This window comes from Vulpes vulpes, chromosome X (genome assembly GCF_048418805.1).
Source record: "Vulpes vulpes isolate BD-2025 chromosome X, VulVul3, whole genome shotgun sequence".
Classification (NCBI taxonomy): domain Eukaryota; kingdom Metazoa; phylum Chordata; class Mammalia; order Carnivora; family Canidae; genus Vulpes; species Vulpes vulpes.
The window spans coordinates 45053155-45066034 of NC_132796.1; the positions used below are offsets into that span (position 1 = coordinate 45053155).

Genomic DNA, 12880 nt, shown 5'->3' on the forward strand with positions numbered 1-12880 from the left:
AAGACATGGATATTTTTTAGTTTAACATGTTGTTATTCTTCTCATTTAACTGTACTTAGGACAAATGACATGGTATATATGATACTGTTTATTTAGTGTTTGTTGAGATTTGCATTATGTTCTATAGAGCATGATCAATTTATAAGTGTTTCATGTGTGCCTGAAAAGATTTTATGTACTCTGTTGAATGTGATATTCTATAAGTATCCATTAAATGCTTTGTGTTCTTTGTCTTCTGTATCACTATTTTTTCTTTTTTATTATTTTTTTATTGGAGTTCAATTTGAGAACATATAGCGTAACACGCAGTGCTCATCCCATCAAGTGCCCCCCCGCAGTGCGCGTCACCCAGTCACCTCCAGCCCCCACCCACCTCCCTTTCCACCACCCCTTGTTCGTTTCCCAGAGTTAGGAGTCTTTCATGTTCTGTCTCCCTTTCTGCTATTTCCTACTCATTTTTTCTCCTTTCCCCTTTATTCCCTTTCACTATTTTTTATATTCCCCAAATGAATGAGACCATATAATGTTTGTCCTTCTCCGATTGACTTATTTCACTCAGCATAATACCCTCCAGTTCCAACCACGTGGAAGGAAATGGTGGGTATTTGTCGTTTCTAATGGCTGAGTAATATTCCATCATATACATATACCACATCTTCTTTATCCATTCATCTTTCGATGGACACCGAGGCTCCCTCCACAGTTTGGCTATTGTGGACATTGATGCTATCACTATTAATTTTGATTGTTTGCTAGAGCTCTTAGTTGCTGAAAGAGGTAAATTTAAAATCCCTCACTGTGATGGTAGATTTGTCAAATTGAAGTTCTGTAGTTTTTGCTTGTAGATTTGACAATTTGTTACTATTTTCATATAAGTCTAAAATAGATGCATCTTTTATCATTTGAGTGACCCATTTTACCTTTTTGCATTTCAAGTCATTTTGTTTTATACTCTTTTCTTTGGATGGTATTTCTTTTTCATTTCTTTAAATTATTCACTTTCTATTTTTTTCTTTCACTTTTCAGAGTATGTTCTACAAAAAAAGTGAATGATGCATTGATTTATTTGTGAATTTATTAGCAGAATTTATAATTAGAAGTAAGGGTAAGCTTTATGAAAACATTGTTTTTCTTCATTTTTAATTTATTTTTATTTTTTATTTTTTAAAGATTATTTATTTATTTATTTATTTATTCATTCATTCATTCATTCATTCATTCATGATAGACATAGAGAGAGAAAGGGAGAAGCATAGACACAAGCAGAGGGAGAAGCAGGCTCCATGCCGGGAGCTTGACATGGGACTCGATCCTGGGACTCCAGGATTGTGCTCTGGGCCAAAGGCAGGCGCTAAACTGCTGAGCAACCCAGGGATCCCCTATTCATTTTTTTATTTTATAGAATTTGAACTCTTCAGAAAAATCAAAAGATATCATTCATGTATACCCACTCATTTTTTATTTTGCTACATATAATTTCTTCATTTATAAGTGTACATATAATTAGGTTATGTGTTAAAATTATATATATTCTAATATGTAATTACAATAACATGTATGTATGTATTGCTGAACCATTTGGAAGTAACTTGCAGATCAGCCTTTTTTTTAATGATTTATTTATTTATTTATGATAGACACGCAGAGAGAGAGAGCACGCGTGAGAGAAATATATATAGAGAGAGGCAGAGACACAGGCAGAGGGAGAAGCAGGCTCCATGCTGGGAGCCTGACGCAGGACTCGATCCTCACTGGTGTGAGGTGGAATCTCATTGTGGTTTCGATTTGTATTTCCCTGATGGCCAGTGATGCGGAACAATTTCTCATGTGCTTGTTGGCAATATCTATGTCCACTTCAGTGAAATTTCTATTCATGTCTTTTGCCCACTTCATGATTGTTTCTTAGCTGTTGAGTTTAATAAGTTCTTTATAGATCTTGGATATTAGTCCTTTATCTGATAGGTCACTTGCAAATATCTTCTCCCATTCTGTAGGTTGTCTTTTAGTTTTGTTGACTGTTTTCATTGGCTGTGCAGAAACTTATCTTAAGTCCTTTTTTTTAGATTTTATTTATTTATGCATGAGACACAGAGAGAGGCAGAGACACAGGCAGAGGGAGACGCGGACAGGGAGCCTGATGTGGGACTTGATCCCAGAATTCCAGGATCATGCCCTGGGCCACAGGCAGGCACTAAACCACTGAGCCACCCAGGGATCCCATCTTGATTAAGTCCTAATAGTTCCTTTATGCTTCTATTTCTTTTGCCTTCATAGATGTATCTTGCACGAAGTTGTGGCCAAGTTCAAAAAGGTTGTTGCCTGTGTTCTCTTCTGGGGTTTTGATGGATTCTTGTCTCACATTTAGATATTTCATCCATTTTGAGTTTCTCTTTGTGTCTGGTATAAGAGAATGGTCTAGTTTCATTCTTCTGCACGTGGCTGTCCAATTTTCCCAGAAATATTTACTGAAGAGACTGTCCTTTTTCCAGTGGATAGTCTTTCATGCTTTGTTGAATATTAGTTGACCATAGAGTTGAGGGCCCATTTCTGGATTCTCTATTCTGTTTCATTGATCTATGTGTCTGTTTTTGTGCCAGTAACAACAGTGTCTTGATGATCACAGTAGTACAACTTGAAATCCGGCATTGTGAACCCCAGGCTCTGGTTTTGTTTTTTTAATATTCCCCTGGGTATTTGGGATCTTTTCTGATTCCACACAAATCTTAAGATGATTTGTTCCAACTCTCTGAAGAAAGTCCATGGTATTTTGATAGGGATTGTATTAAATATGTAAATTGCCCTGTTGACATTGTGAGCATTGACATTTTCACAATATTAATTTTCCAATCCATGAGCTTGGAATATTTTTCCATCTCTTTGTGTCTTCCTCAATTTCTTTCAGAAGTGCTCTGTAGCTTTTAGGGTATACATCCTTTACTACTTTGGTTAGGTTTATTCCTAGATATCTTATGCTTTTGGGTGCAATTGTCAGTGGGATTGACTCCTTAATTTTCTTTCTTCAGTTTCATTGTTAGTGTATAGAAATGCCACTGATTTTTGGGCATTGATTTTGTATTCTGCTACACGGCCGAATTGCTATATGCATTCTAGCAATCTCGGGGTGGAATCTTTTCGGTTTTCTAGGTAGAGTATCATGTCATTTGTGAAGAGGGAGAGTTTGACTTCTTCTTTGCCAATTTGAATGGCTTTAATGCCTTTTTGTGGTCTGATTGCTGAGGCTAGGACTTCTAATACTGTGCTGAATAGCAGTGGTGAGAGTGGACATCCCTGTCTTGTTCCTGTTCTTAGGGGAAAGGCTCCCAGTTTTCCCCATTGAGAATGATATTTGCTGTGGGCTTTTTGTAGATGGCTTTTAAGATGTTGAGGAATGTTTCCTCTATCCCTACACTCTGAAGAGTTTTAATCCGGAATGGATGCTGTATTTTGTCAAATGCTTTCTCTGCATCTATTGAGGGGATCATATGGTTCTTGTTTTTTCTCCTGCTGATAGGATGAATCACATTGATTGTTTTACGAGTGTTGTACCAGCCTTGCATCCTGGGGATTAATCCCACTTGGTCATGGTGAATAATCATAATGTACTGTTGGATCCCATTGGCTAGTATCTTTTTTAAAAAATATTTTATTTATTTATCCGAGAAAGAGACAGAGAGAGAGAGAGAGAGAGAGAAGCAGAGGGAGATGCAGGCTCCATGCAGGGAGCCTGACTTGGGACTCGATCCCAGTTCTCTAGGATCAGGCCCTAGGCTGAAGGTGGTGCTAAACCGCTGAGCCTACTGGGCTGCTCAATTGACTAGTATCTTGTTGAGAATTTTTACATCAGTGTTCATCGGGGAAATTGGCCTACAATTCTCCTTTTTTGTGGGGTCTTTGTCTGGTTTTGGAATTAAGTTGATCCTTGCCACATAAAACAAGTTTGGAAGTATTCCATCCCTTTCTATCTTTCGGAATAGCTGTAGTAGAATAGGTATTGTTTCTTCCTTACAGGTTTTTAAGAATTCCCATGGAAAGCCATCTGGCCTTGGACTTTTGTGTCTTGGGAGGTTTTTGATGACTGCTTCAATTTCCTCCCAGGTTATTGGCCTGTTGAGGTTTTCTATTTCTTCCTGTTCCAGTTTTGGTAGTTTGTGTTTTTACAGAAATGCGTCCATTTCTTCTAGATTGCCTAATTCATTGGCGTATAACTGCTCATAATATGTTTTTAAAATCATTTGTATTTCCTTGGTATTGGCTGTGATCTCTCCTTTTTCATTCATGATTTTATTATTTGGAAATCCCCCTTGATCATGGTGAATAAATTCTTAATGTACTGTTGGATTCTATTGGATTGTATCTTATTGAGAATTTTTATATCTGTGTTCATCCGGGAAATTGTTTTGTAATTCTCCTTTTTGGTGGGGTCTTTGTCTGGTTTTGAAATTAAGATAATGCTTGCCTCATAAAATGAGTTTGGAAGTATCCCATCCCTTTCTATCTTTCAGAACAGCTTTTGTAGAATTGGTATTGTTTCTTTTTTAAGCATTTGATAGAATTCCCCTGGGAAGCCATCTGGCCCTGGACTTTTGGTCTTGGGAAGTTTTTCATGACTGCTTCAATTTCCTTCCTGGTTATTTGCTTGTTGGGGTTTTCTCTTTCTTCCTGTTCCAGTTTTGGTATTTTGTGGTTGTCCAGAAATGCATTCATTTCTTCTAGATTGCTTAATTTATTACCTGGTTCGGGTATTCTATTTCTTCCTCCTCCAGTTTTGGTATTTTGTGTTTTTCCAGAAATGCGTCCATTTCTTCTAGATTTCCTAATTTCTTGGCGTTTAGCTGCTCATAATATGTGTTTAAAATCGTTTGTATTTCCTAGGTATTGGTTGTGATCTCTCCTTTCTCATTCATGATTTTAGTAATTTGAGTCTTTTCTCTTTTGTTTTTAATAACGCTGGCTACTGGTTTATCTATTTTATTAATTCTTTCAAGAACCAACTCCTGGTTTTGTTTATCTGTTCCACAGCTCTTCTGGTCTGTTTCATTGAGTTCCGCTCGAAACTTTATTAACTCCCTTCTGCTTGGTGTAGGTTTTTTTGCTTTTCTTCTCCAGGTCCTTTAGGTGCAAGGTTATCTTGTGTATTTGAGTTTTTTCCCAATTTTTTGAGGGATGCTTGTATTGCGATGTATTTCCCCCTCAGGATTGCTTTTGCTGTATCGCAAAGATTTTGAATGGTTGTATCTGCATTCTCATTAGTTTCCACAAATCTTTTTAATTCTTCTCTAATTTCCTGATTGACCCTTTCATCTTTTAGTAGGATGCTTTTAACCTCCACAGGTTTGAGTTTCTTAAAAATTTCTTCTTGTGATTGTGTTCCAGTTCCAGTTTCAAAGCATTATGGTCTTAAAATATGGAGGAGACAATCCAATCCTTTGGTATGGGTTGAGATCTGATTTGTTACCCAGTATGTGGTCTATTCTGGAGAACGTTTCATGTGCACTTGAGAAGAATGTATATTCAGTTGTGTTTGGATGTAAAGTTCTGTAAATATCTGTGAAATCCATCTGGCCCACTGTGTCATTTAAAGCTATTCTTTCTTTGGAGCTGTTGTGCTTCGAATATCTGTCATTTGCTGAAAGTGCTGTGTTGAAGTCTCCCAGTATTAGTATATTATCTAAGTATGTCTTTACTTTGGTTAGTTTTGATTGATATACTCGGCAGGTCTCACATTAGGGGCACAAATATTCATGATTGTTGGCCTACATTCATGATTGGCCTACAGTTCTCCTTTTTGGTGGGGTTTTGTCTGGTTTTGGTCCTCCTCGTGGATAGATCCTTTATGTATGATACAGTGTCCCTCTTCATCTCTCATTACAGCCTTTGGGATAAACTTTAATTTATCTGATATGAGGCGTGTTACGTCTACTTTCTTTTGAGGGCCATTTGAATGGTGAATGGTTCTCCACCCTTTCATTTTCAGGCTGGAGGTGTCTTTAGGTCTAAAAGGAGTCTCTTGTAGATAGCAAATAGATGGGTATTGTTTTTTTTCATCCAATCTGAAACTCTCCGTCTTTTGATCGGATCATAAACCCCATTCACGTTGAGAGTTACTCTGAAAGATACGAATTTAGTGTCATCATAATACCTATTCAGTTGCTGTTTTTGTGGATTATTTCTTTGGGTGTCCTCTTTCTTTAACAGAGTCCCCTTAATATTTCTTGCAGAGCTCGTTTGGTGATTACATATTCTTTCAGTTTCTGCCTCTCTTGTAAGCTCTTTATCTCTCCTTCTATTCTGAATCAGAGCCTTGCTGGATAAAGTATTCGTGGCTGCATGTTCTTCTCATTTAGTACCCTGAATATATCCTTCCACATCTTTCTGGCCTGCCAGGTGTCTGTGCTGTTAATCTAATAGTTCTTCCCCTATAAGTTAGGGAACTCTTGTCTCTTGCTGTCTTAAGGATTTTCTCTTTATCTTTAGAATCTACAAGTTTCATTATTAAATGTCGTGGTGTTGAGTGGTTTTTATTGATTTTAGGGGGCATTTCTCTATCTCCTGGATCTAAATGCCTGTTTCCCTCTCCAAATTAGGGAAGTTCTCCACTATGATTTGTTCAAATATGCTTTCTTGTCTTCTCTCTTTCTTGGCGCCCTCTGGAATCCCAATTAAACATAGATTTTTCCTCTGAGGCTGTCATTTATTTCCCTTAAGCTTTCCTCATGGTCTTTTAATTGCTTTTCTCTTTTTTCCTCAGCTTCCTTCCTTGCCATCAACTTGTCTTTTATGTCACTCTTTCTTCTACCTCATTAACCCTCATCATTAGGGTCTCCAGTTTGTATTGCATCTCATTTAATTGATTTTTAATTTCGGCCTGATTAGATCTAAATTCTGCAGTCATGAAGTCTCTTGAATCCTCTTTGCTTTTTCAAGAGTCACCAGTAGCTTTATAATTGTGTTTCTGAATTGGCTTTCTGACATCAAATTGTAATCCAAATTCTGTCACTCTGTGGCAGAGTACTGTTTCTGATTCTTTTGTGGTGAGTTCTTCTTTCTAGTCATTTTGCTCAGTGCAAAGTGGCTGAAAATGCATTGTACTAGAAAAAGGCCGAAAAAGAAAGAACGGGGGGAAAAAAGGAGTGGTATTCTCTGGTTCTATATATGTAAATCCCTCGACTTCCCTGGAGCTTTACCGTTCTCCTTGGGCAAGAACTTGCTCTTCCCCTGTCTTTCCAACGTTTCTTCTGGGAGAGGGTCCTGCTGTGCTGATTCTCAGGTGTGTGCACCTGTGGGATTTGCCCTGCCCTCTGTCAGGTCCATGGCTGAGTGGGAGCTGTTTATCGTGTGAGTCTCCTATTCCATGGTGGCCTCGCTCCGTTCCAGTTACAGGGTGACACCAGGAGGAATAAAACACTCGTGGCAGCCAGCTCTCCAGTTCTGGAGTGAGCTCCTGCAGTGACTACCACAGTATTCCTGTACACACTGGCCTGGATGCTCCAGGGGCAGGTAGTGTTGAACTGCACAGCTTGGGGGCACCTTGCAGCAGGAGAGTCCTCGCTGTCCTGTGCCCTGCACGCCTCAACCTGTCCCAGGGTAGTGCAGGATCCTAGGCTGTGTCTGTTCGGTGTCCTGGGATCTGGGCCTTGCACTGCTGAAATTGCGCTCACAGGGCCCCGGCTCCTGCAGGCAGCAGGGTGCAGCCTCCTCCATGTGGAGTTGCCACCTGAGCTTTTCCCAAGGCCCCGCCTGTCCCAAACTCCAGCCCCTTACTGGGCCCTAGTTGTGTGGTGTGCTCTCCCCCGTGGCGCACTTTCTCTGTTAGTGACTCTGGGAAACTGGAGGCTCCATGGACCCTCCCGCGATTTTACCCTATTTCCCTGCTAAGCGCCTTTCCATCTGGGAATATTCCTGTCCAGATTTTTAAAGTTCCTGGCTTCTCCGGGACTGGGCTTCCATGTCAATCAGAGGGGGTAGGGAGCACTCGCCACAGCTTTAGCTCCGCTCCTGGTAGGGCCCCTCCTGCACTGGATTGTTGTTGGTTTTTTTTTTTTTCCCGCCTTCGTACCTTATTAGAAGCGCAAACTCTTCTTTCTGTAGTGTTCCAGATCTCTCTTTAAATCTTAGGTCGAATTCGTAGGTTTTCAGGATGATCTGAAAGTTATCTAGGTAAGTTGCTGGGGACAGTTGACTTGGGGACTCTATTCCTCTGCCATCTTGCCCCCCCCATGACATATAATTTTATTTTAGTTATCATATAGAATATTTTCACTGCCTTGAATGGTCTCTGTGTTCTGCCTATTCATCCTTTCCTCCAAGCCTCTGTGAACCATTGATCTTTTTATTGTCTCCATAGTTTTACATTTTCTAGAATGATAATGGTTGGAATGATTACACCATATAGCCTTTCAAATTGGCCTATTTCCACCAGTATGCATGTAAGGTTTCTCCATGTCTTTTCATGACTTGATATGTCATTTCATTTTATTTCATTTTATTTTTTTATTATTTTTTTAATAATAAATTTATTTTTTCTTGGTGTTCAATTTGCCAACATACGAAATAACACCCAGTGCTCATCCCGTCAAGTCCCCCCTCAGTGCCCGTCACCCATTTACCCCCACCCAACGCCCTCCTCCCCTTCCACCACCCCTAGTTCGTTTCCCAGAGTTAGGAGTCTTTATGTTCTGTCTCCCTTTCTGATATTTCCTACCCATTTCTTCTCCCTTCCCTTCAATTCCCTTTCACTATTATTTATATTCCCCAAATGAATGAGAATATATAATGTTTGTCCTTCTCCGATTGACTCTTTCTATCTTTCTATACAGCTTTAGTAGCATAGGTATGGTTTCTTCTTTAAAAGTTTGATTGAATTCCCCAGGGAAGCTATCTGACCCTGGACTTTTGTGTCTTGGCAGGTTTTTGATGACTGTTTCAATGTCCTCCCTAGTTATTGGCCTGTTCAGGTTTTTTATATCTTCCTGTTCCAGTTTTGGTAGTTTGTGGTTTTCCAGAAATGCGTCCATTTCTTCTAGATTGCCTAATTTATTGGCATATAGCTGCTCATAATGTTTTTAAAATTGTTTGTATTTCCTTGGTGTTGGTAGTGATCTCTCCTTTCTCATTCATGATTTTATTTATTTGAGTCTTCTCTTCTTTTTAATAAGGCTGGATAATGGTTTATCTATCTTATTAATTCTTTCAAAGAACCAAGTCCTGGTTTTGTTGATCTGTTCCACAGTTCTTCTGGTCTCGATTTTGTTGAGTTCTCCTGGAATCTTATTAAGTCTCTTCTTCTGCTGGGTGTAGGTTCTATTTGTTGTTTTTTCTCTAGGTCCTTTAGGTGTAAGGTTAGCTTTTGTATTTGAGTTCTTTCCAGTTTTTGAATGGATGCTTGTATTGCGATGTATTTCCCCCTCAGGACTGCTTTTGATGCATCCCAAAGATTTTGAGTGGTTGTATCTTCATTCTCATTAGTTTCCATGAATCTTTTTAATTCTTCCTTAATTTCCTGGTTGACCCTTTCATCTTTTAGCAGGATGGTCCTTAACCTCTAGTTGTATGTGAAATCCTTCCATACTTCTTCTTGTGATTTAGTTCTAATTTCATAGCATTATGGTCTGAGAATACGTGGGGGAGGATCCCAATCTTTTTGTATTGGTTCAGACCCGATTTGTGAAACTGTATTTGGTCTATTCTGGAGAAAGTTCCGTGTGCGCTTGAGAAGAATGTGTATTTAGTTGAGTTTGGATATAAAGTTCTGTAGATATCTGTGAAATCCATCTGGTCTAGTGTATCATTTAAAGCTCTTGTTTCTTTGGGGATGTTGTGCTTAGAACACCAATCAATTTTAGAAAGTGCTACATTGAACTCACCACATATAAGTGTATTATTTCTAAGTATGTCTTAATTTTGGTTATTAATTGATTGATATATTTGGCAGCTCCCACATTCGGGGCATATATATTGAGGATTGTTAAGTCGTCTTGTTGGATAGATCCTTTAAGTACGATATAGTGTCCCTCTTCATCTCTCACTATAGTCTTCGGGGTAAATTTTAGTTTATCTGATATGAGGATGGCTACCCCTGCTTTCTTTTGAGGACCATTTGAATGGCAAATGGTGCTCCAACCTTTTATTTTCAGGCTGTAGGTGTCCTTCTGTCTAAAATGAGTCTCTTTTAGACAGGAAATAGATGGGTCCTGCTTTTTTATCCAGTCTGAAACCCTGTGCCTTTTGATGGGGTCATTAAGCCCATCACGTTCAGAGTTACTATTGAAAGATACGAGTTTAGTGTCATCACGATACCTATTCAGTCCCCGTTTTTGTGGATTGTTCCATTGGACTTCCTCTTAAAGAGGAATTTTAAGAGTCCCCTTAAAATTTCTTGCAGAGCTGGTTTTGGTGGTCACACATTCTTTCAGTTCCTGCCTATCTTAGAAGCTTTTTCTTTCTCCTTCTATTCTGAATGAGAACCTTGCTGGTTAAAATATTCTTGGTTGCAGGTTCTTCTCATTTAGGACCCTAAATATATCCTGCCAGCCCTTTCTGGCCTGCCAGGTCTCTGTGGAGAGGTCTGTTGTTAATTTAATATTTCTCCCCATAAATGTTAGAGATTTATTGTGTCTTGTTGCTTTAAGGATCTTCTCTTTATCTTTGAAATTTGCAAACTTCACTATTAAATGTCGAGATGTTTAGCGGTTTTTATTGATTTTAGGGGGGGATCTCTCTATTTCCTGGATCTGAATGCCTGTTTCCCTTCCCAGATTACGAAAATTTTCAGCCATGATTTGTTCAAATAAATATTCTGGACCTCTGTCCCTTTCTGCGCCCTCGGGAACCCCAATTAAACCTAGATTTTTCTTCCTCTGGCTTCATTTCTTTCTCTTAATCTCTCCTCATGATCTTTTAATTCTTTGTCTCTTTTTTCCTCAGTTTCCCTCTTTGCCATCAACTTGTCTTTTATGTCGCTCACTAGTTCTTCCACCTCGTTAACCCTCATCATTAGGACCTTTAGTTTGGATGCATTTCATTTAATTGATTTTTAATTTCTGCCTTATTAGATCTAAATTCTGCAGTCATGAAGTCTCTTGAGTCCTTTATGCTTTTTTCTAGAGCCACCAGTAGCCTTATAATAGTGCTTCTGAATTGGCTTTCTGTCATTGAATTGTAATCCAGATTTTGTAACTCTGTGGGAGAGAGGACTGTTTCTGATTCTTTCTTTAGAGGTGAGGTTTTCCTTCTAGTCATGTTGGTCAGTGCAGAGTGGCCAAAAACAAGTTGTATTGGGAAAAGGAGAAAAAGAGAGAAGATAAAGACGAAAAGAAAAAGAAAAAAGAAAAAAAAGGAAAAAAACTGAAGATAATAAAAATAGGGGGGGGGGAAGCAAACAGAAATCAAGAAAACAAAAAACAAGGAGGCGTATCCTCTGCTTCTCTATACTGTAAATCCCTTGACTTCCCCTGGAACTTTCCAGTGCTCCTTGGTCAATAATTTGTTTTTCCCCTGTAGGTCTAAGTGGTCTTCTGGGAGAGGGGTCTGCTGTGCTGATTTTCAGGTGTTAGCACTTGGGGGAGCTGCTCAGCCCCAGGCCTGGTGCAGGACTCAGTGAAAGTTCTTTAACCTGTTTATCTTGTGAGGCCACTGTGAGGCTCAGTGGGGTTGTTTATCCTGTGAGACCCCAGGAAGAACAACAACAGTAGCAGGTGCAGTCAGCTCCTGTCCTAACTAAGGAGCTCTCAGTCTACCGGGGCCTGGATGCTCCGGGGGCCTGGGCCACTGATCTGCACAGCTTGGGGTCGCCTGGTGGCAGGAGTGTCCTTGCTGTCCTGGGCCCTCCTGGCTTCTGCCTGTCCTAGGGGAAAGTTGGATCCTGGGCTGTGTCCCCGGTGCCCTATGCTCCCGGGCCTGCGCTGTTGGAGTCGCGCTCCAGGCCGCGCAGCGCCCTCTGCTCCAAGCCTCTGCCGGAGCCGCTTCCGACCTGCTCCTGGTCGCGCAGCCCTCTTCCCAGAGCCTCCCCCGTGCCGCCTCGGAGCTCCTCCTGGGTCCAGCTGGCATCCACTGCAGCCCTTTAAGGAGCTTGTCCGCGGGGTGTGGCTCGCTCTCCCTGGGGCGCAGGTGCTCTGTTAGTGTCCCAGGGAGCCTGAGGGCATCCCCGCCCCTCCTGGGATCCTTCTCCAACTCGCTGTGAGCTTCTTTCCCTCCAGGAAGGTTGGTGAAGCTCCTGCTTCTCTGGGATGGGGCTCTCCTGTCCTGGGGGCACTTGCCTCATGGCCTTAGCCTGGTTCCTCATGGGCCTCTCCCCCTTGGATGCCTTTTGTTTCTTTTTTTCTTTCTTCCCCCTGTCTTCCTACCTTGATAGAAGCGTGAATTATTCTCACTGTAGAATTCCAGCTGTTCTCTCTTTAAATCTGAAGCGGAATTTGTAGGTTTTCAGGATGATTTGAAGGTTATCTAGGTAATTTGGTGGGGACAGGTGACTTGGGGACCCTACTCTTCTGCCATCTTGCCCCGCCTCCTTGATGCCCATTTTAAGAGAATTGTGGACGGCAGCATTATAGATAGTAGAGGATTCAATAAGTTTAGTTCAATGCGAAAAACTACATTGAGTTTATGAATAGTTTCAGTGTTGTTAGAAGTAAGGCTGCAGTGGGTTGAAGAATGACTAGAAGGTGCCAAATTGAAGCCAGTATAGACCACTCAGAGATGTTCAGGTAAGGAGGGGAAGATAAAAATGGATGATAATTGTAAGAGGTTTAAGTGCCATGGCAGGTTGTTAAAAATTGCAGAAGGTTGGGAAAGCTTACTGGCCAACAGCAACACGTAAGGAGGAAGAGATTGATGTTCTAGGAGAGAAGAGAATTCCTAATAACTGAGAAAGAAATCAGCCTTG

The 12880-nt window shown here is 40.5% G+C and overlaps 1 protein-coding gene across 2 annotated transcripts in view; it reads left to right on the forward strand.

Moving 5' to 3' along the window:
- NBDY (negative regulator of P-body association) overlaps positions 1–12880 on the forward strand; it is a 50115-nt gene that overhangs the window by 27180 nt on the left and 10055 nt on the right. The window lies entirely within an intron of this gene.